Source organism: Culex pipiens, chromosome 2, assembly GCF_016801865.2.
Source record: "Culex pipiens pallens isolate TS chromosome 2, TS_CPP_V2, whole genome shotgun sequence".
Lineage (NCBI taxonomy): Eukaryota > Metazoa > Arthropoda > Insecta > Diptera > Culicidae > Culex > Culex pipiens.
In genome coordinates this window covers 48,650,652-48,673,823 of record NC_068938.1, presented here as the reverse complement: position 1 = coordinate 48,673,823, position 23,172 = coordinate 48,650,652, and the positions used below count along the sequence as shown (strand labels likewise).

The window sequence follows — 23,172 nt, the reverse complement described above, 5'->3', positions numbered from 1 at the left end:
GGTCTGGGAACGTATTTGAACCCGAGCGAGCTCTTACCCGACGAAGTGGAGTATGAGTTGAACCTCCGACAAATAAACATTTCGCATCTTCAATTGGAGGATCGGAGGCTGGTGTTGCGACGTGCCCAGTTGGCAGAAATGAACCAACCTGTTGTCCTGACCTCTCGTCGAACGATTATCCAAGACACGAACTTTATACAATCCAAGCTCGTCGACTTGCGATATGAATTGGAACGATGCGGTGCCAGGTCAGAGTTATTAACACGGTTGAGACACATCCGGTTACGTGTTCTGCGTACCGAGGCGCCGACGAGAGACCAGGTCATGGTAAAGAATGAATTGTTGGAGGAAATTGACTTTTACTTTGGAGTTTACGCCAGTCCTCAAGGTGGACCGCGGAGGAACGCTTCTGGGGGACCTCAGCTGTCCAACACAAGTGGACAGAGTAATCCCGATGGCGCCGGAACGCAGTCAAATGTGCACGGAGCACAAAGTGGAGCGGGTCCGAATACGCAACCCGGGAGAAGTCGCACGGGAACCGTGCCGAGACGAACGACCAATCCGACCCCAAACCCGGAAACAGCGCCTCCCAGAAGGCTTATCTTCGATTTGGCATCAAACTCGTGGATTGACAATACTGGAGCGAATTCTTCGCACGGTGGTAACTTCGACTCTCCCCTAGCGAGAGGCGGCCAGAATCGTCAGAGCACGCAAAATCACGGACCATCGGAGCATTCGTCACCGTACGTCGATGAAACAGCACCGGTGCCGCCAAGGAATTCCAGACTGAACCCGAACGTGAGAGCTGAACTTAGTCAGATTGTGGACGACGTTTTAACAACCCGAATGGAAGGAATGATGGATCAATTAATGCAAAGTATGCTCACATTTATTGACCAAAATCAGCATCGAAATCGAGACGAGACCGAGGAACCGGAAATCGGAAACCTGAACCTCGGCAACAACCAGGCTGGCGGAAGACCATACCGGGATCGGTCAGAGCCTCCTCCAGGCGGCAATGGAATCAACGCCAACCCCAGAGGAAGGCCGATCGATGGACGTGGGTCAGGTAACCCGGACTTCCGGCAGCGAGATACCCCGTTCGATCAAGGATTACCGGACAATTATCCGGACGGAGATGGAGCCCAAGGTTACGACACGCGAAATCGAAACCCGGAGAATAACGACGGAATTAGGGGAGATCCTTCGTTGGGAAATGATGGAAATCGTGGTTCCCCAAGCCAGAATCCGCCATTTGGCCGTGGAAATTTGGACCGGTATTCAAGAAACCGCGAATTGTCGCGAGGCAACTCTTCGGGAAACCCAGATCGGTGGCCGGATCGAAATCACGGACAACGGGGTACGGAAGGAGAATTCGAACGATACCGCGAGTCAGGTGGAAGGCCCGAACAACCAAGTCCTAATCGGTCCATGGACCGGGGGTCGGTTCCAGATTATGACCCAGGGAGACGTGGGTTCGAAGGACGATATGACAATCACCGGATCCCGATCAACAAGTGGCCAATCAAATTCAGCGGCGATCAGAAGGTCATGTCAGTCGAAGAGTTTGTAAAACGCGTCGAGATACTCGCTGGGAATAACCAAGTCAGCGACGAGGAACTGTTGAGAAAGGCTAATTTCCTCTTTAAATCGGAATCCGTCGCGGAAACCTGGTACTACACGTTTAGTCACAAATTTGCATCGTGGCAAATGTTGAAGCACCAACTCCGCCTTCGATTTGAAACTCCGAACAAGGAAAAAGTACTAGCGAGACAGATCCGAAATCGAGAGCAATACCCTAATGAAACGTTCCAGATCTACCGAAGTGAAATCGAGCGATTAAATCAGCAGATGAGTAGACCTTTGGGTGACGGCGAGTTGTGCAGTATCTTATTTGATAACATGAAGGACTGGTACCGTCCTCATTTTGCGTTCATGAGACCCGAGAACCTGACTGTAGACCTGCTGAGCGATCTATGCCATGAGCTGGACAAGTCGGTTTATCGCACGTACGCACCCCGCCCGCGACCGTATCATGTCAATTGCCTGGAAGAAGACGGAGCTTATGCGTACCCACCGGACGAAGAACCGTATGGAGAGGAAGTCAATGCGATGTCCAGATCCCGACCTCGACGATTCGCTAGACCAGAACAAGGAGAACCGAACCAAAACGCGCCGGAGACCGAGAACAACGTACTATGCTGGAACTGCCGTCAGTTCGGGCATTTCTGGAGAGGATGCCAGAGGAACATCAAGCTGTTTTGCCATGTGTGCGGAAGACCAGACGTCACGACCGCGAACTGTCCGGAAAATCACCCCAGAATGGAGAACCAAAAAAACCCATTCTTGGAAGGGAATTAGGGAGGACCTCTTCCAACGCAAATAACACTCCCGACAGCTCATTCGATCGTTTTTCTGAACTGTTGACCATCAACGTTCGGGAAAATCGGTGCCCTTATGTGACCGTTTCGATCTTCGGGACTTCTGTCGAAGGACTGTTAGACTCAGGAGCGGAGGCATGTATTCTAAGTGACGCCGAGCTGCTCAACAAACACAACTTCACTAGGTCTCCCACGAAATTGAAGATCCGAACCGCTGATGGAACCGCACACAACTGCTTGAGTTCCGTTTATATCCCATACACGTTCCGAGGAGTGACCCAGGTGATCCCTACCCTGTTCGTACCTAATCTGGCCAAGAAATTGATTCTTGGGAACGAGTTCTGGAAGTTGTTCAAGATCACACCCGCGGTAGAAGAACATGGGCAACTCACTCAGTTGAACGTTAACGAAGTAGGCGTGGACGAGATCTCGATCAATTTTATCGAGACGTACTTCGCCGAAGAATCGGCAGAGATCAACCTCGTTCTCGAACCGGATACGGGATTCATCCGACCGGTACCCGTTGAGGAAGATCTTAGTCTCGAGCTTCCGGCTGTAGAACCTCCATATCAGAAGCCGATCGTGAGTGTGGAGACGGAGCATCCGCTGTCCCCAACTGAGAATAAACAACTTCTAGCTGTAGTGCGTAAGCTGATGGGAAACGGAAAATTAGGACGAACTCATGTTTTGGAACATAAAATCGAAATTTTAGAAGGAGAGCGGCCGAAGAAACCGCCACGGTATCGAGTTTCACCGACCATTCAGAAAGAAATGGACAAAGAGATCGAGAGGATGAAGGAGCTCGACGTGATTGAAGAGTCGGATTCAGATTGGTGTAATCCGTTGCTCCCGGTCCGAAAGTCGTCCGGAGAATGGCGGTTGTGCCTCGATTGTCGTCGAGTCAACGAAGTGACCAAAAAGGAGGCGTATCCGTTCCCGGACATGCAGGTAATTCTCGGGAGAATTGAGAAAGCCCGATTCTTCTCGATCATTGATCTGTCCAAGGCGTATTGGCAAATACCGCTAGCGATGGAAAGTCGAGATTACACGTCGTTCCGAGCTGGGAAGTCCCTTTACCGCTTCAAGGTGATGCCGTTTGGGTTGACAGGAGCGCCTATAACACAAACCAAGCTGATGAACAAAGTGCTGGGATACGACCTGGAACCGAACGTCTTCGTGTATCTGGACGATATCGTCGTCACCTCCCACACTTTCGAGGAACATCTTCAGTTGTTGCAGAAGATTGCTGATCGCCTGGCCGCTGCCAACCTTTCAATCAGTATCGAAAAATCTCGCTTTTGTCAAAAGAAAATCTCCTACTTGGGCTACGTCCTGACGGAAGAAGGGTTGTCGATCGATAGCCAAAAGCTCGAACCCATTTTGAGCTACCCCGCACCGACTACAATTAAGGAGATTCGTAGACTGTTAGGCATGGTCGGGTTCTACAAACAATTCATCCCGAACTACAGTACGGTGCTCGCACCGATTACGGACCTCCTGAAGGGAAAGTCTAAGATTGGATGGACCGAACGAGCGGAAAAGGCTCTGAATGAGATCAAAAGTTTACTCACATCCCCACCGGTGCTCGCCAATCCGGACTTCTCCCAGCCTTTCGTCATCGAGTCAGACGCGTCCTTAGTCGCCGCTGGAGCTGTTTTGGTGCAGTATCAGGCCGGAATCCGTCGTCCAATCGCGTTCTTTTCGAAGAAATTCTCAGCAACCCAAGTGAAGTATTCTGCAACTGAACGGGAATGCCTCGCCGTAATCTTGGCCATAGAGAAGTTTCGACACTATGTGGAGGGCACCAGATTCAAGGTCGTCACCGACGCGCAATCGCTGAAGTGGCTTAATCAGGTCAGCATTGAGGGCAACTCCGCGCGGCTGGTCAGATGGGCACTGAAACTGCAGCAACACGACATCATCCTGGAATATAGGAAAGGGAAGTTAAACGTGGTGGCAGATGCCCTGTCCAGAGCTGTTCCAGAACCGGATGTGTTCACGATAGATCTAGATCTCGAGCGGCTCAAGAAGAACATCGCCAAGGATGAGGAGCGGTACAAAGACTTCCGGGTGATCCGAGGAAAGGTCTATAAGTTCGTTGCTAGCTCAACTCCAAACGATCAACGATTCGAGTGGAAGATGGTTCCTACGAAAGCCGAACGCATACTGATTCTGGACGCCGAGCACAGCGTGGCCCACTTCGGGTTCTACAAAACGTTGAAAAAGATCCAGGAGAAGTACTACTGGCCCGGCATGACCGTCGACGTGAAGCGGTTCTGTCGAGGCTGTGAAGTCTGCAGAACCTCGAAATATCCCAACACAGCTCGAGTTCCGCCGATAGGTCGATCAAAGGTGGCTAGCATGCCCTGGCAGATGATTTCCGTCGACTACATGGGACCATTTCCCCGGTCTAAGCACGGGAACACGGTCCTGTTGGTGATCACCGACCATTTCTCGAAATTCGTGATCATTCAACCAATGAGGGAGGCCAAGACTACCGCCCTAGTGGCGTTTCTGGAATCGATGGTATTTTTGCAGTTCGGGGTCCCCGAAATCGTAATCTCTGACAACGGACCGCAATTTAAATCCGCGTTGTTTGGGAACTTGTTGAAAAGGTACAAGGTTAATCACTGGAAGAATGCGAGCTACCACCCGGCCAACAATCCGACCGAACGAGTGAACCGAGTCATTGTTGCGGCCATTCGGACGTACCTCAAGGACGATCAACGCGAATGGGACGAAAATATCAACCAAGTGGCCCTTGCCATCAGGACCGCAGTACACGAATCTACCGAGTTTACGCCCTACTTCATCAATCATGGGCGCAACTATATCAGTTCCGGGGAAGAATATTCGCGGATCAGGGAAACCAACGGAGGAACAGAACAGGAAGCCGAGAAACTGGGAGAGGACATGAAAATAATATTTGAAAAAGTGAAACTCAACCTAAAAAAAGCTTACGATCGCTACGGGAAGTATTATAACCTCCGCTCGAAAGCGAAAGCCCCCACTTTTGAAAAAGGGGAAGTAGTGTTGAAGAAAAATTATGGGTTATCTAATAAGGCGAAAAGATTTAATGCTAAATTAGCAAACACTTACTCTCCCGCCAAGGTTATCGCCAAGTTGGGTAGTCATTGCTACGAACTGGAAGATTTAACCGGTCAAAAATTGGGAGTTTTCCGTTCCGCGGATCTCCAGAAACGTTGATCTTGGGATAAAAGCACTAGCTTGTACAACTCTAAACTAAACTAAAGTACATTGAGGGTAAACAAACCAAACCAGACTTACCACCATCTTTTCTTTAATTCTCTTCTCTGCAAACCATAAACAATACCCCATTCAAACACTCCCCACCTTTTCCCTTCCCGACGCTGTCTAATAGCTCATTTTCATTTTTCTTAAGTAAACAACCCCTAAACCATGTCACAATAATAACCACCTCCACTATTTACTTAATTTAGTTAATAAATTTTTAGAAATAAATCGAAGAATATTTAGATAAAAGTCAAAAACCGCAAACAAGAGCGAAAAAACTCGCGACGGGACTGACGTTTGAATTGTTTTGATTTGCCGAGGTTGTCGGCCTGCAAGTCGGTAAAGCGGTTTAGTACACGAGAGCAAAAAGCTAGTGGCGTACGCTCTCAGACTAGGTTAGAAAAAAAGAGTAGGAAAATATAAAACTTTAGGCGGAATTTATGGAACCAAACTGAGTTCAACAAAGGTACTAAAATTAGCCATTTTGTTCGGATAACTATCTGAAACGGAGGAGTATATCTCCTAACAAGGGAATACATTGTTCTATAGCTGAATTCAATAAGCGGCAAGAGAAGGAATGACCTTCAGTTATGATTCACGCGGAATCGAGTACGGGTCATAGTGGATTTTTATCTGCAAGTCGTATAATAAACGGGAAAAATCGGAATTAGGAAGAACACGTAATCTGAAGAAGCAGGACGACAAACAGTATTCCAGTGCGCTTCGTAAACGAAATCAAATGTTGGATTAGTTACGCTGTGGTTCTAAAAATAATCGTTGAGAACTAAAATAATAAGTAAGGAACAAAAGCGCCCTCATCAATTCAGTTTAAGTGATCGTATAAGTGTAAAAAAAATTCTTGCATAATTTTTTTTTGTTGAGGAAGGGGGAAATGTAACCTGGTTACAGGAACCACCTATCGATTTGTTGTATGTGCACTCCATACGAGGCGAAAGTTACCTAAACTACCCTAACGAACATGGAAAGCAGCGTTGCATTATCTTTCCCTTCGGCACCTTCAGTGCCTCTGGCGGCATTCGCTGGAACTTCTCACTCTAACCGAGTCACAGAACAGTACTCATCGTTCGCCGGATACTTAACACATATAATGTCCATAAAACCCGAAGGGCACCTCGTCTGTATTTGTGACCGGGGACCTTGTCCTTGGAACGTAGCGGGCCAAAGGTTAAGGCAACGACAGGTCTTTTCAATTTGACCGGCAAGCTGTGCACACGCGTGTGTCCAAGTGGAAGTACAATCAGCGAAGCGGTCGCAGAGTTTGCCGATCGTCATAGTGAGTGGCAAGAAGAAGACTAGGTTCAGCTTGTGATCTAATTGTACCTTCCTAAATTTTAGTTCAAATTGAAACCTGTGGTTTTGAACGTTTTTACTAGGCCCAACGCGCCGATAGGGAGTGTGCTTTGTGAGTAGATAGATTATTTGTAGCTCGGTTCAAACCTTTAAAACATGTGCACTCTGTAGCTTAGGAAAACCGACCGAGTGACGTCAACCTAACACGCGGTCATCCCAACCCAACCGTAATACGCTTGGGCGAGGCCAGGTAATTTTCTTGGATCTGAAGATCGTATTGTAACCATGTGTGAAAAGTTGGGTAACTCGTGCGTGAATTTCTTTATTGAAGGACTATTCCTTCAATTGAAGGTGTTAGTCTCGGGCAGGTGTAGGATTCGGCGACCACCACGCCGGCTCTGCGGGACGGTCCGGAGACCCGGAGGGTCCGCGACCCGAAACCCGCGTGCGCACCTGTGGGCCAGGAGGTCACCACAACCTCTGGGACGGAGGGACTCGATTTTCTCATTATTTTGACATTTGATGAGTTAACCAAGTTTTTTATGTAAATTATATTAGTTTTTCATTAAAAAGTGTGACAATAAAGCTTCATCCATAAAGTTCGTCACGCACCAGCAAAACAATTTTTTTTTTTTAATAAAACAATTTGGCTACCATTTTCTTCAAAAGGTGGAAAAACAAAAGGAACAAGAAGATTAAATGTATACAAGATTCGATGAATTTTGCTTCAAAAAATTAATTTTGATCTAAAAAATTAGGCCTTTTCTAAATATATAAAATATTTAAAGTCCCGTGGAATGTTCACGAAATCAAGAATTTGATTAAACAATCTTTGTGGAAATTTGAAATCCATTTTTACAAGATTTAATGAATTTATCTTTAAAATATTATTCTAGATTACATCATGTTAAGAACAAACTTGACTCAAAAGAACATAGAATGTTAGAAAAGATTTTCTAATTGGCGACGAAAATGTATAGTTGATCGAAGAAAACCATGTAATGTAAGATGAAAAGTATTTCATAAAATTTTAACAAAAAATGATAAGGGAAATTTTAACATTTTTCACGTTCCGTGAAATTTAGTGTTTGAAATTATGGTCCCCGTGAAAATTGCAATTTTTGAGCGTGAAAAATCACAAAGTTAAAAAATATCTTTCATTTTATTTCCATTCCCCTAACAAAAACTATTTTTCGTAATTTTCATTTGAACTCTTTTTTTTCTTTGTATATAATAAATATAGATTTTTTTTGAATTTTTCAACATATGATTTTTTTCGATTTTTTTATTAATTTTGTTTATTTATTTATTTTTTCCGCAACTTTTTTTTTTTCTTGCTTTTTTTTAGTTGCTTTTAATTTATTCCAAATTATTTTCTTTTTTCCATTTTCATTTGATTTCTTTAAATTTCATTCATCTTCTACAAATTATAACTCATCTCATTTTCTAAAAATCTCTATCAATTACGTTCACTTTATTGAAAATTCAATCTTTTTTTTTTTATTTCTTTCAATTTTATTCAAATTCTTTAAATTTTAATCAATTTCATCCATTTAAATTTTTCTTTGAATTGCTTTCGATTTCTGATGGAAGTTTGTAATTGTTTCAAATTTTGCCATTTATTAAGATTTTTTTTCAATTTTTTATGTATTTTTTAATCTTTTAATTTTCCTACAATTTTCTTAAACAATGTTTCGTTTTTCCTTTTTACCAATTTCTTTTTTTTCCCATGTCTTTGGATTTCTTTCTTTTTCATTAATTTTTTTTTTCAAATTCCTGTATTTTTTTCAATCTGTTACAATTTGTTTCAAATTAAAGTCAGGTACTTTTCAATTTCTTTTTTCCATACAATTTCTATATTTTTTCCATTTCCCTTGAATGTATTTAATGTTCTTTTACTTGCTTTAAATTTTTGCCAATGTCTTTAATTTTATGTAATTTTATGGTATATTTTTTACTTTTTTAAATTTCATTCAATTTTTTTTTTCAAAGTAAGTGAAATAAATTGGAATGAAATTAAAAAAAATTAAAAAATATAGCATAAAATTACATAAAATTATTGAAATTGGCAGAAATTTAAAGTAACCCGGGCAGACGGTAATAACATAATTCATGCCATTTCAATAACAAATACTGTTAAAAATAAAAGAAATTTGTTATTGGCTGGTATTGATTGAAAGCCAAAAAAACTTTGGAATAACATTTTTTGTTAAGGAAGAATACCTCCAACTGTTATTGATATGATCGGATTAGTTGTTAAAATAACAAAAAATAATAACAAAGATTTGTTCGAAGAATAACTAATAGTGTTATCAATCTGTTATTATAATAACAATTCAATAACAAAAAATTCAAAACGACGAATAACAAATCTTGTTATAAATAACATAAAATGTTATTGGCCTAGTATTTTCAAATATCAAAATATGTTATTCTCAAGTTATTTCCGTCTGCTCGGGAAGTAACAATTTAATTAAATGTGTTGAAATTAATCTCAATTTCTATAACATTTTTTATTTATTTTTGAATTTTAAATACTTTTTATTTTTTTTATATTCTCTAAGTTTCTATAAATTTCTTTGAAATAAGGAAAAAAAAGAAATTTCAATAATCTTTTTGTTTGATTTTTGAATATCGAATTCTCTAATAAATTTCCACAACAGTCATTCTCGCCGAGTAAATTAACCGCAACTCGCTGAGTGGTCCTTAGAGCATTACTTTCTTTTCATCATTTCGCTTCACTCCCATGGAAAATTGCCAAATTAGTTTTCCCCGTTTCGGTGGGGTGATTTTGGTTCTTTTCGCATTCTTCTTCCCAGCTCAATCCCAAAGGACTCATTTGCTGCAAAATTTCGTTTTCCACCATTTTCCAGCAGAACACCACACAAAAAAAAATCACGCCAACAAAAAAGAAAATGAAAGCGCTCCCGATCGAAAGCCAAGCAAAAAGCCACAAAACATTCAAAGCCAGAACAAATCGAAAAGTTCTTCCGCGCCCTCCCTCCTCACCTCGCCAGTATTATCCACGTGTCAGTGCCACGCGGCGCGGTCTTGTTGCGGGGCTCCGAGAGCGCGATAATGAGCTGTGGGAGTACCAGACCCCCCCCCCTTTCCCTCAAAACTTGCCTAAAACGCTTCAACGGTGGGGAGGGAAGCTGCTGCCACCCACAGGATGTAATTTAATTTTCGCCGGAAAACACCTCTCGCTCGGTTCGATGTCCCAAGGACCACTTCGGGGGGAGATGGGGAGGTGTCAACTACTGTAAGTGACAGTTGAAAGTTGGTTGGAATTGTCCTGGAGCTTGTTAGGGCTTTATTCAAAGCGAACCTCGGAGCAATGAAGCAAGTGTGGTTTGAACAGCCAAGGGATAATTGGCGGCAAGAATTAACTTATGGATTAAGTAACTGGCAGAGGGAGAAAGCTAAGTAATAAGGCAACTTTTTTTCCTGGTGGAAAAAAATTGGCCACAAACAGTCAAACAATGACACAGGCAAAAAAATACATAAAAAGTACACTTCCTCTCGGATAAAACCTCATTATAATGGAATTGTAATTCGTCTCCATTAGCCTCGGGTTTTCCGGTCAGCAGGACCAAGTCCGGAAGCTGGAAGTTAAGGAATGAGAGGAAGCAAAGGAAAATGAACCTAAATTGACACCGAACTGTTGCTGGCGGAATGTCGAGAGTTTGAAGTGGAGGAAAGTGAAGCATTTGCTGGTGGGTTGGGAAGTGTTTGGAAATTGTTGCTATTCTGTTTATTTGCTTGGAATTTTTCTTTGTATTAAATTTATTCTTTTCATGGTGAAGAGCTGCAAAATAAACGTCAGCAATTTATGACATAGATAAAAAAATAAGATAAAAATGGTTTTCATTGTTTTTGAATTATTAAGTATTTTTCGAATAAATGAATTTATTGAAAATGAACGTGCACAGTAAAGGTATGTCAGAAAAATGTGTAATTTTACCTCTGAAAATGTGTAATTTTACTACTGTTCTGTTGTAATGTCTCTTTTTCAGTCTAAATGGAGGTTAAATTAAATCTTAAAACTTCAAAATTTACACAAATTTTACTGTGTATCAATTTGTTGTACTATGTTAGGATGTTGCGACAGGCCCTGGTGTTCTGACTTTGAAGTTTAAAAGGGATTAAAGTCGTGAAATCAGTGCTTTCGAAATGATTATTGCATTTTGTGCAACCACAAGATATTTAAGAAAGAGTTGTTGTTATTAGTTCTGTACACTAATTTAGAGAGGACGAATAACTTCGCACACAATAACTTAAAGTTGAAAATTAGGTTGGTTGAATATTACCTTTGTTTTAAGTAATTTTACCGAAAACATGTGTGTTTAAATGTGAAATTCAACAGAAACCGAAGAAAAATACAACAGTTCCTACACATTTATTGACACAAAACCTATCACTAGGCTTAGTGAGTTTTTAGTGAAGATTTCGCGGATTGATTGTTTTTAGAAAATCAATTAAATGCAAACATTCATGTATAAATAACATTCAGCAGAAACATTATCTTTCCTGAGTCATTATATTATTGACTGGAGGAGCAAGAAATCAGAATAAACAATTGAAATGGAATTCTATTTGAATAAATTGCTATTAAGATTATCAATAACAGTTTTTCTTAGGAAACTTAATAAATTTACTAACCCCCCAAACGACCAGCCTATCCGAACGACCAAAACGAGCTATCGAACTTTTTCCATTCGTGGTAATAACAATTCGACTGCTTTTTTTATTTTAATTTTACTCTTTCAAAGTTTTTTTTTCATTTCCAGCTTGGTTTATTCAAGATTTAGTTATACTTTTTTTAAATGATATTTTATAAACATCACAGTTTTCGGTCTTGTTTAATTTTCTCGATATTGTATTGCCTGAATGAATAGTGTTCGTAGAAATTAATAAATACCACTTTTATTGTTTTTGTTCGCATTTTGATTTTTTATATAGTTTTTGAAAAGTGAGTTGAAGATCTTGAAAAATAAACTTGGCAAAATATCGCAATTCAAGTTATTTTAATCATTTTGGCTGGACAAGACGTTAACTGTTGCTGTAATATAAAATTCAATCAAATGAATAAAGACAAAAAAGTAGCAATTCAGCGAAAACTTGTTATCTATATTAGTCGAATGTTTAAACAAAATCAGTTCAATAATGAGAACACGTTTAAAAATATATATAGCTCAAAGTCAAAAACCAGATGGAAACTGTATTGAAAATATTTTTTAGTTTATTGAAGAACAAAACTAGTTTTTATTTTATTTTCACATAAGTTTTTTTAATTTTAACAAAAGATTTTCAGAGTTATTTAAAAGTTTTTCACGTTCCACAAAATTTCCGTAAAATTTGATGGTTTGAAATTAAGGTCTCCATGAAATTTGCAATTTTTGAGCGTGAAAAATCACTAAGCTCACCTATCACCATGCTTAGATGTCAAATGACCATAATTTGTTGAAGCTGTGAACAAATATGTAAACTCAAATAGATTCAATCAGATTGTAATAAGGCCGATGCAAATATTTTTCAAAGTTGAAAAGCATAAAAAATTAAATTTCAAGCCAGAATTTCGTAATGGCTTAAAATATATGTTTTCTTTTTTAAATTTATGGTAAATTTATTTTTTGATATTCTGTCTGACAATTCTCTAAATGTTTTAGATGAGAATTAGTTTAAAAAAAAAATACCGAGTCGATAGGATTACATGCAGGTTGGTTCATGTGCTGTTCGTGAAAGATTTGATTTTAATTTTATTTAATTTTCAATAAGGAAGTCAAAAAAACAATTTTTCCACTTTGTTGCATTTTGCAAAAATGATTCATTTTTCTGTTGGTTTCATCTTAAGATTTTTCATTCTATTAATCAAAATTTTAGAGTTTTTCAAGTGTATAGAAACCAAAAGCTAATGGATCGGGCAAAAGTGGTATTGTCATATGTCATATGAAGTAGCAAAAATAATCGACAATTAAAAAACTTTCATCACAGTCGTTATCACCCCACTGCCCATAATTGAAAATTCGGCTATTAGAAAATCTCATTTAGTGTTTGTCGCCAAATCTCCGTCAAGGCAAATTCCCATTAGAGTGGCATATTAACCATTTGGTTTTATCGCATCGGCAGCCAAGTCTAAACACTATTTCAGTGAAATTCAAGTTTCAGAAGATGCGTTGGAACATCCTCTACCACCTGGTGCTAATATCTCGTTTTTGCCAAAAGTGGATATTAGCCGTTTTTTCAATGGTGAGCAGCCCAGTTTACAGTACACTTTAACGAAATCAACGTTTTACAACTCATACAAAAGCAATTATTTGAATCTCACGGAAAGAATGTGAATCAACGTAATTGCTACAAGATCCCCTTTTGAGGCAGACGAAACTTACAGTTTGAACACCGTGTTTTAGAAAATATTTGTTTTATTATTCTAATCAATTTATAAAAAAATACCTTAATTTTATTTTACAAAAGAAGAAGCTTACGGATTATCCCAAACAAACGTTTTCAGAGATTTTTGTTTATTTAGAAACAATAATAGTTCCAAAGATCACAATAACTTTTTCCACGTTTTGAATACTTAAACGAAAAATGCTGATAAACTTGCTAATAAAACTTTATTAGCCTAAGCAAAAAACGAAACACATCAGCAGAACACTGGCAACCTTTACAAGCAGACAATTTCATACCCAATCCAATCTTCTTTTACGCTAACTGCCCAACTGTCTGACTTGTCCGAACAGAGGATTAGGGGAAACGTTGAAAATTTAATCTGCGCTGCCCCAGACACATTCTGTCCAGAATTTGTAGAACCACCGTGGGTAGCCATTCTGCCACTTTTTGGAAATTCAAAATGCTAGGAGATTGTTACGAAAATGTGAAACTTTTCATTGCATTACCTCTGGAACCCACCTCCCTCCTCATCACACCTTCCGCGTAGCACCTGAGCACCAAAAGCTGAGCTTTTGCAATTTCACAGCGGTATCCGTCGCTATCGTCAGACCACCGAAAATGGGACGACGATTTTTACCTTTCCTTCACCAGAAGGGCAGCAGGGGAGGTGGAGGATACATTAACAGTTGGTGTTCCCTGACCGGTCTGGTGTTGGCAGATTCCGTGCCGCTAGGCAAGTTTGTGTAAAACATGAAACAACTTCTGGGAACAAAACAACAACAAAAAACCTGCACGCTAAAACATGAAAAAGTTCAAAAATTTGTTCGTCCACGTTTGCCCGGAAAAGCACGACCAGCTGCTGCACGTGGGCACCAATTTTTGGTTGATAAACAGAAAAATATCCACGGGAGGGAGCTCACACACACACACACACACATCTCACGTACCGCGCACTCACATATCACACTCACACATCAGGGAAGCGAGAAAGAGAGAGAGCAAATGCATAAAACGGGTTTTGTTGTTTTGATTCCTGTCACGAACAGGCAATTCGATAATGGAAAATCCTTGAAATGTGCTGTTATTCCAGGACCGGGGTTTTCACCCCCACCCCAAACTGCCCACGAATGTTCGCTTCTGGCACGGGATTTCAGAGATGAGAGAACAAAGTATTTTCGCGTTAAAATTCTACACAACATTCCAAAAATCAGTTAAAAAAGTTTATAAAATTGTAAAGTAATTTCGTTTGACGAATTGACGACTTGACGACTTGATGGCTTGATGACTTGTTTAATTTGCTTAAATTTCTTTTGATTTCTATTCATTTATTTTTATTTCCTTTAATTTCTTTAATGTCCTAAATACATACAAAAAAAAATTCTTTAATTTAATTTTTTATTTCTTTCAATTTCCTTAAATTTGTTTTATTTTTTTTATTGATTTTATTTTCTTTTAATTTCTTTTAATTTATTTTGATTTCTTTCATTCTTTTCATTTTCTTTTTTAATTTCTTTTAATTTCTTTCATTCTTTTAATTTTCTTTTTTTATTTCATTTAGTTTCCTTTAATTTCTTTTAATTTCTTTTAGTTTTTTTTTTTATTTCTTTTAGGCCGTTGCAAATATTTTTTGAAGTTTTTGTCACTCGATTTTGACAAAAGTCGAGGGGGGGGGGAAGAATAAAAAAGTATAAAAATTGAAATCACGAACAATGGTTTCAACAATTAAATGAAAAAAGTGTTTTAAAATGCATTATACACCTGTACAGTTGTTTCGCCATCATAAGATTGCAAAACATTTAAGTATTGACATTTTTTTATTTTTTGCGATTTTTTTTTAATTAATTAAATGTATTCTATTTTTTTATTTTTATTTTAAATTCTTTTGATTTCTTATAATTTCTTTTAATTTCTTTTAATTTCTTTTAATTTCTATTAATTTCTTTTAATTTCTTTTAATTTCTTTTAATTTCTTTTAATTTCATTTAATTTCTTTTATTTTTTTTTTATTTCTTTTTTTATTTTTTAAAAATTTTTAATTTTTTTTAATTTCTTTTAATTTTTTTTAATTTCTTTTAATTTCTTTTAATTTCTTTTAATTTCTTTTAATTTCTTTTAATTTCTTTTAATTTCTTCTAATTTCTTTTAATTTCTATTAATTTCTTTTAATTTCTTTTGATTTCTTTTAATTTCTTTTAATATCTTTTAATTTCATTTAATTTCTTTTATTTTTTTTTAATTTCTTTAAATTTCTTTTATTTTTTTAAAAATTTTTTTAATTTCTTTTAATTTCTTTTAATTTCTTTTAATTTCTTTTAATTTCTTTTAATTTCTATTAATTTCTTTTAATTTCTTTTAATTTATTTTAATTTCTTTTAATTTCTTTAATTTTTTTTTAATTTCTTTTAATTTCTTTTAATTTCTTTTAATTTCTTTTAATTTCATTTAATATCTTTTATTTTTTTTTAATTTCTTTAAATTTCTTTTATTTTTTAAAAAATTTTAAATTTTTTTTAATTTCTTTTAATTTCTTTTAATTTCTTTTAATTTCTTTTAATTTCTTTTAATTTCTTTTAATTTCTTTTAATTTCTTTTAATTTCTTCTAATTTCTTTTAATTTCTATTAATTTCTTTTAATTTCTTTTAATTTCTTTTAATTTCTTTTAATTTCTTTTAATTTCTTTTAATTTCTTTTAATTTCTTTTAATTTCTTTTAATTTCTTTTAATTTCTTTTAATTTCTTTTAATTTCTTTTAATTTCTTTTAATTTCTTTTAATTTCTTTTAATTTCTTTTAATTTCATTTAATTTCTTTTATTTTTTTTTTAATTTCTTTAAATTTCTTTTATTTTTTTAAAATTACTTTTAATTTCTTTTAATTTCTTTTAATTTCTTTTAATTTCTTTTAATTTCTTTTAATTTCTTTTAATTTCTATTAATTTCTTTTAATTTCTTTTAATTTATTTTAATTTCTTTTAATTTCTTTAAATTTTTTTTAATTTCTTTTAATTTCTTTTAATTTCTTTTAATTTCTTTTAATTTCTTTTAATTTCTTTTGATATCTTTTAATTTCTTTAAATTTCTTTTATTTTCTTTTAATTTCTTTCAATTTTATTAAATGTCTTTTAATTTCTTTTATTTTCTTTTAATTTCTCTTAATTTCTTTTTATTTCTTTTAATTTCTTTTAATTTCTTTTAATTTCATTTAAGTTTTTTTAATTTCTTTTAATTTGTTATAGTTTCTTTTAATTTCTTTTAATTTCTTTTAATTTCTTTTAATTTCTTTTAATTTCTTTTAATTTCTTTTAATTTCTTTTAATTTCTTTAAATTTCTTTAAATTTCTTTTAATTTCTTTTAATTTCTTTTAATTTCTTTTAATTTCTTTTAATTTCTTTTAATTTCTTTTAATTTCTTTTAATTCCTTCTAATTTCTTTTAATTTCTTTTAATTTCTTTTAATTTCTTTTGATTTCTTTTGATTTCTTTTATTGTTTTTTAAATTCTTTTAATTTTTTTGAATTTCTTCTAATATCTTTTAATTTCTTTTAATTTCTTTTAATTTCTTTTAATTTCTTTTTATTTCTCACATTTTTTTTTTGATTTTTTGTAATTTCTTTTATTTATTTTTTGAATTTCTTTGAATTTCTTTGAATTTCTCTGAATTTCTTTGAATTTCTTTGAATTTCTTTGAATTTCTTTGAATTTCTTTTAATTTCTTTTAATTTCTTTATTTCTTTTAATTTCTTTTAATTTCTTTTAATTTCTTTTAATTTCTTTTAATTTCTTTTAATTTCTTTTAATTTCTTTTAATTTCTTTTAATTTCTTTTAATTTCTTTTAATTTCTTCAAATTTCTTTAAATTTCTTTAAATTTCTTTAAATTTCTTTAAGTTTCTTTGAATTTCTTTGAATTACTTTAAATTTCTTTGAATTTCTTAAAATTGCTTTAAATTTCTTTTAATTTCTATTTATTTCGTTTATTTTTTTGAATCTCTTTTATTTTTTTTAATTTCTTTTAATTTTTCTAGTTTTTTTGAATTTCTATTTATTTCCTTACATAACCTCACCAAACCTAACCCAACCCAGCCAGCCCGATGACCCGAAAATGAAATACATAAAAAATGGCCAGCCCTACTGCTTGAATCTTACCGCAGAGAGGATTCTGCGAACAGATCACACTTCACAGAATAAACAGGGGAGGAAGGCCTAAGTAACATTTTTAAACCAACTAGCCACCACCAAGTTTTATTAAGGTTTTATTGTAGCATCTTGATTGCTTAATAGTTTTATTTGGGCATTCACCGCAACCAACAAGCAAGAGCTAATTAATAGATTCTAACAAGGTTTTATGCCTCGGACATAAAACCGGGAGAAAATAAAAGCCGACTGGCTTTCAATAAGGTTTTATGAAAGTTTTAATAGAGGCTTGAAAACCAGATGGCAATGCCATGCCAAACGATTTTATCGCATGCTTTGTTAAAACCAAGGGTGTTGTAGCTGTCAAGTGCCATTAGGCATGCAAAAAGCTCACTTAAAACCATAAGCTCCTAATAGAGCATTTATCGCGGCCAAAAAGCAGTGCATAAATATGGCGCTAAACGCGTGCTCTGATTGAATATGATTGACCGCCATCTTGGCAAAAAAAAATTAAAAATCATATATTTGATGAAAACACGCAATTATGATGAATTTGTGACATCGTTAGCATAGCCACAGAAGTTTAAACATAATTTGAACATTTTTTGCAAAGATTTGCAACACAATATTTTTTAACATTAAAAACTATGACTACAAAATAATGATTTTTGATGAAGCGAGTTGATTTTTTTGGTTCTATCTCCCCTACAATCATCAATTAAATTTTAACCGCAGCTGAATTTGAGCCACCAATTTCGAGAAATAAGGTTTAAAATTATTTCAATTACCTCCAATATCTATCATATCGTCGCCATCGTGCTAACTTGTCGTACGTGCATTTTGGGCCAAATTGAGTTAAGAACGCCATTTTGTGCCGCTCACAATGCCTCACCTTTTGACCTTCACAGATCCCCAAAATTCGTTTTCAATCCTGAGATATTCACCAAAAACCGAAAAAACTCCGTGCATTTTTGTCACTTTCCATATAAAAGTAGTTTCAATCTTGTCGTGCTATCTTGTCACTCCCTGAAAATCGATGTAAGTGTGACAATTGGCCAAAGGGATTTCAGGCCAGGAAAGTCAGGATGCGTTTGTCGCACGTACAAGCTAGACTACCGTAAACATTTGTAATTATAACTCGGGACTCCAGTAACCAACTTCAACCAAACTTTGGGACAATGCACAGAATGGTGAGCCAAACAAAACGTGTTTGTAATTGTTTACATTGCGTGCTCTCGTTTTTGAATATTCAAGGTCAAACATTAAAACGCGTTTTTCTCGGAACGTCAAAATGGCGGGTGCGACATGATAGCACGATGACGTCGATATCATCATCACCATTTTTGACAACCATCTCCATAATTTCATTTGGCAAGACGAAGACTCATTTTTTTGCCAGAATAAAATCTGTTTGTCATAAGACGCATGAAGACGTATGAAATGTCATTTTCCCTAACTCCTAACAAGGTTTTAACAAAGGCTTTATCAAGGCTATAAGGAGGTTGTTAGGATTTCGTTGTAAAGCCTTGAACTCCTATGTGGGTTTTATGAATAGGCCGTAACAACCTTTTGCGGAGGTCCTTTTGGGTTTTAAGTGAGGTTTATCGGGGTTCTGGGGAGGCTGTTACGACTTGGTGGTTTTAATGTTGGTTTTGGCTGATAGGTTTTATAGCGGTTGTGACAGCTTTGATAAAGCTTAAAATGTTACTTGGGGGATGCGTGGACATACCGCCCCTAAGAATTTGCACAATAATGCAAACATTCGTTAACACTCATCTTAAGATCTTTTACCTGCTCAAAAATCATCAATTTTCAAACGAAGGTCTCTTGGGAGTAGAGAGTGGAGCTACCTTCTATGGATGGCGGTCAAAATGCTTTTTTTATATTTCCGACTTTGCCAAGAATAAAAAACACAACATACCTTCCATCCCTGGTGGCAGGTGACTATCTGAAGTCAGAGAGAAAAAAACAGCCGGGACCTGCAATAACAATAATAATATTCACACATGAAAAACTTGAAAAACGCCACCGCCATAAGTAGCCGGGCCAGGATCACGTTCAGAAATACGGTGATGCTTAAATGCTAAATAGCAAAATGAGGGTCGTTGGAGTTTGGAGAGTGGAGAAGAAGTGGGAAAAAATGTGCTCGAACCGAACCGAACGCAAATGATTTTATAATCAATAAAGTTTAACGGTTCACGAGTCACGATTGAAATCGAGGGAAAAAATAGGCCACGTGGAATAAATTATTTGCGAGGAATGGTGGTGGGTATTTTAATGCCTCGAGCGCCAGTTTGGTCTCGTGAGCTGAACGGGTTTCAATTAGTGCTGCTGTTTGTAAAGGAATCGTTTGAATAAAAAAATGGTTCAATGGGTATTGATAGCAATTAATATTTTTGGGAAAAAACACCTATTTAATGTGGGGTTTGAGCTGTCTTTGACCGACTTTTTAAAATTCTCAGTCATTTTTTTAAATATTGGATGTTGATTATCAGAATGTTTTCCAAACCAAATGAAGACTTAAAAAAAAGAGTTTTAACTGTTTTTCCTTCATAATCCCATGGATCGCATTTTCCTCGTACGTGCTCAGCTTACAGCGCTAAATCCCGCTGTTAATTGTTAATTTTGCGGATAAGCTGCCATCCTCTGCCAACGTGCGGTCTTGTAGAGTCGGTATCCTCGGTGGATCATCTGCCTACGACCGCCGATGCTGCTGGCCGTGGGCAGGGAGCACTCTCAGACCATCCGTCAATCCTAATTCTGGAGTTCAGAACCAGAACCGGCGCCAACAGCGTGATGAATATTGAATTAATCGGATTACCAACTGGGCTGAGACTTTTTTTTTTATTTTCATCCTGGATAGGAGGACACGGTGTGACTTTAGTTAATATAAAAATAAGAAATTTTATTTAAATAAAATAATTTCAGCAAGAAAAGCCTGAACTGAAAAATTACTCAAAATAATTTGGAAAAAAAAACTAAAATTTCCACGACTTAATCCACCCCGCCCAAATCCCTGCGCGTGTAATAAGGATGATGGATTCGGTTTCCCTGACGGGCTTTTTCTCCGGGACGATGACGGATAAAAGCCGTCCCCACCGCGTACGATGAACCTTCTACATCTACTACTTTGCCCTGCTAGTGGCGAACCGCACTTGGAAGCGCCAGAGTGATCCGCCACACGGAACGGGGTATTTTGCCAGGAAAACGGTTTCGCGGTGGAAGAAACCTAATTATATTTGCAAGTGCTTTAGCCTATCGTTTTACCCACACTCCCCACCCCTAACTTTGTGTGAATGGTGGAGTTTTTGGTCGGTGTAATAAAATCGCGCTGTGAGGTTTCATTTAATTATGGGTCTCTATTCAGACGAAAGCTTGTGGTTGAATTTAATTTGGAAGTTTTGAAAATCTGTTGCGGAACAAATCGAGAAATCTGGTTTTGGGAATCACGATGGAGTTAATTTTACTGGAAGTCTTATAGTTAGGCCAATATAAAATTTATTTCTAGTTTTTGTCCAAAAAAATATTGCAATAAAATCAATTTTCCTTCTTTATAGGGGAAAAAGCTTTAATATCGATTGCGAACAATTCAAAATACATTTAATAACGTTTAAGTTGAATAGGGCTTTACAATAATTTTACAAAATTTAAATTTTGATGTCATCGATCGAAAAAAAACTATAAAACTTCGAGATTATTAAACAGAACCATTGATAACATTTATAACAAAACTTATCAAAATTAATTTGTGTTCTTTATGCATTACAAAAATGAAAACATGATTTGAAGATAGACAAGAAATTAGAGTGAAGAATTTGAGCTTAATAATTTTTGTCCTTAGTACGACAGGCCACGGTCTGAAGATGAAATCTAGTCTCAGTCTTATCTTTGATATCTTCCATTGAAAATGTTTTTTCATCATAATCAGAAAAATACTCTACGTTTTCGTAAAAAGAATTTATCTAATTATATTTTTTTTTTTTCATTTTGATAAAACCTTGTCCAATCATATTCGATTCGACGAAATTAAATCATTAGATTAAGTCCAACAAATCTGCTTACAAATTGAAAATAAAATATAAAAAATCTGTTTGTTGCGATTGCTGTATCATTGCCGAGTCATGGACTAGCTATTTGATTATTTTTTATTCATAATAATTGCCATTTTTAGTTTTTTTTTATTTAATAAAAAACATAAGAAAATCGGACCCCATTATTTTTATTGGATTGTTATTTTTATAACAGACTATTTTTTTTTTTTTTTTTTGAAAATCGTTTATTTAGCAATAATTATACAGTATCATATAAATTGTTTAACATGATATGTAAGTATCTAATGTTGGAGCACAATTTATTCTAGAAAACAATTTACAAGATTTTGAATCATCGTTCTCAAAATTGGTTAATCGTCGGTCTCGGAGATACCACTTTGCACGGTGTTGGTGGAGAGGGGAAGGGCTGGTACTTTGAACATCGTCGCCGAATCAGTAACGTTGTCTTCGGGCTGTCCATCTTCCGAGGTCTGCTGGGTACTCTGGTCCTTCACGATCGGGTCATCTTCGGCTTCCATTTGAACGTCTTCTTCCTGTGTTGGTGAGGAGGATGCGGTTTGTGCGAGTGTAAAGAACTGCTCGACTTCATCAGTCACTCTGCTCGAAATCGGACAGAGCGGCGTCTGTGGCGCACTTGGTGTAGGTACATCGTTTGGTTTTTCGGTTCCTTTGTCTACCACAATCGCGTAGCTGGACGAGGTAGACTGTGCAGACTTAAGACGCTCATCCAGAGCGTTCTTTTGTCCCTCGAGCTTCTTATTGTCTGTGCACGTCATTCCAGGGTGCGAAATGCGACCGCAATGGCGGCAAGTCCGGGGTTGACCTCGATATGTGATGAGAGTTTGCTCTTGCTGGATAGTCACAAACGATTTGATGTATTTCTTGAGCGTCATCTTTGCAACACGTATGCCAGAGGAGACACCTTTGTAGGCAAAGCTATCCCCCCACACTAAATCCTTGATACAATGCACATCTCCGTATTGCCTCAGGAATGCAACGATGTCCTCGTTGCGCACATTCTCCGATAGGTCATGAATCTTAACCTCAACAGATGAATCATCCATCTGGAGCCGTACCTTGTACTTCACCTTGTTCACCTCAATTTCGTGGCGTTCGTTATGCTGGTCAACAGCGTCCTGGGCGGTCTTGAGCGTGTCACATTTCACGTGTGCAGCGTTTTGCACGTGGTTCATTTGCAGACGTTTCACTTGATCAATTCGTAGTCCCATGGTGTCGTGGACAAAAGAATGGATTTCCTCAAAACTTGGACGCTTGGGGAACACACTAAGGTCCACCTTGAAGGTGTTTTCACGTGGTCGCAGAGTGGTCATTGTCGCAACAAATGCTTTGCTGGCTGCGAGAATGAAATAGAGAACGATTCTTCAATGTGCACAAAGGCACAAAGCAGGGGAAAACACTTGTCACAGAGCTCGAGTTGACTACGTCTGGTCTGGGCAAAAGCTTCGGCCCAACTGTAAGAACATTTTTAGCTATTCTTCAAACAAATCTTTGTTTTTTTGACAAAGAACTTTGTCCTAAGGGCACTGTCTACGGGTGTCAATCCAAAATTTCGCGAAGCGAAAGTGTAACGAAATTGTGTAGTCTTTTAAATGCTTATATCTTCCACCCCATTCAAGCAATCTTTATG

At 36.7% G+C, this 23,172-nt stretch overlaps 1 protein-coding gene and 1 long non-coding RNA gene across 2 annotated transcripts in view; one reads left to right on the top strand and one right to left on the bottom strand.

Moving 5' to 3' along the window:
• Window positions 1-23,172, top strand: part of LOC120421949 (uncharacterized) — a 194,241-nt gene that overhangs the window by 95,475 nt on the left and 75,594 nt on the right. The window lies entirely within an intron of this gene.
• LOC128092735 (uncharacterized) lies at window positions 4,092-5,734 on the bottom strand. The gene is made up of 2 exons (XR_008211964.1): window positions 5,670-5,734; window positions 4,092-4,304 (listed from the first exon to the last, which is right to left on the bottom strand). It is a non-coding gene; the product is annotated as an uncharacterized LOC128092735 (long non-coding RNA).